The 1,268-nt window shown below is 40.8% G+C and overlaps 1 non-coding gene across 1 annotated transcript; it reads right to left on the reverse strand.

Annotated features, from left to right (window-relative positions):
- Window positions 1-822: 822 nt before the first annotated feature.
- On the reverse strand, window positions 823-929 carry LOC141634695 (small nucleolar RNA R71). Its single transcript, XR_012539420.1, has one exon. It is a non-coding gene; the product is annotated as a small nucleolar RNA R71 (small nucleolar RNA).
- Between the last annotated feature and the right edge of the window lie 339 nt (window positions 930-1,268).

The following is a 1,268-nucleotide window of genomic DNA, read 5'->3' on the forward strand; positions in this document are numbered from 1 at the left end:
CTTGCCTCTTTACTAATTGTAGAGTTGTTTGTGGAGCTATAAATTGTGTTTTGATTCGACCGTGACCCAACGACCACATCTTAATTTGTGAACACTTAGCGGGATCGCATCAAAAATGGCGCCGTTTCCGGGGACGGTGTTTGTTTGATTTAGATTTCTTTTTATTGTTATTAGTTGTGTCTTTCTTCGCCTTGAGGAAGTAAAACTCCTCAAGGTTTGTTCTAATTATTTTCGAGTTGTTTGATATTTTGCATGTCTAGAAGGTTACAAGGTGATTTGTTATCTTTTGACCGTGAAATCGAAAGAACCTTGACGAACAATAGGAGACTTGTTAGGAGGAATTTAAGAGGTATTAGTGAAGTTGTTCAACCCACTAGTGAGTTTGTCAATCCTTTCGCAATAGATGGAGAAGAAAACCCATTACACAATACCCCACAAAATCCACCTACAATGCCTAAATTCTTGTCACACTCCGTACCCACCGAGGAGAATCTACCAAATGGTACTCCTACACCGCAACATCTAACCGGAAATTTTATTTCCAAGTCCGCCTTCATCCAATTAGTTGAGAGGATCCAATTTGGGGGGATGCCTAGTGAGGACCCTCATTCTCATATGGAAACCTTTTGCGACTATTGTGATGCTATCTCTCAAACGGGCGTGACTCAAGACCAAATTAGATGGGTCTTATTTCCTTTTTCCTTAATCGGCACCGCGAAGCAATGGTTGAAGGGCCTTGATAAGGCCACCCTTGGAATAGATTCTTGGAAGAAGTTGGCTCAAGCTTTCTACAAAAAATTCTACTCACCGGAAAAGACTAACATGCTAAGAGCTCAAATTACGGGTTTTAAGCAAAGGGATGAAGAGTCTTTGTATGAAGCTTGGGAGCGGTTAAAGGGAATTTGTCGCTCATGTCCTCACCATGGACTTAGCGAATGGTTTTTGGTGCAACAATTTTGGAATGGTTTATATGAAGATTCTAGGAACATTCTCAATATGGGATCAAATGGAATGTTCACCGAAGTTGATGACAATCAAACATGGAACAAGATTGAGGAAATGGCGGTCCATAACTCACAATATAGTAGACCTCGCAAGGCTACTAGAGGAGGAAAGCATGAAGTAGACTCCGTTACTCAATTGGGTGCTCAACTTAGTGCTCACATTGACACAATCAACTTGAAGTTTGAACAAGCTATGGCTAGACTTGAGGAAAACTCAAAATCATAAAAGCATCATGTTAATGCCATGACGGCATCCTCATCAAT

Source organism: Silene latifolia, chromosome Y, assembly GCF_048544455.1.
Source record: "Silene latifolia isolate original U9 population chromosome Y, ASM4854445v1, whole genome shotgun sequence".
In the NCBI taxonomy this organism is placed as follows: Eukaryota; Viridiplantae; Streptophyta; class Magnoliopsida; order Caryophyllales; family Caryophyllaceae; genus Silene; species Silene latifolia.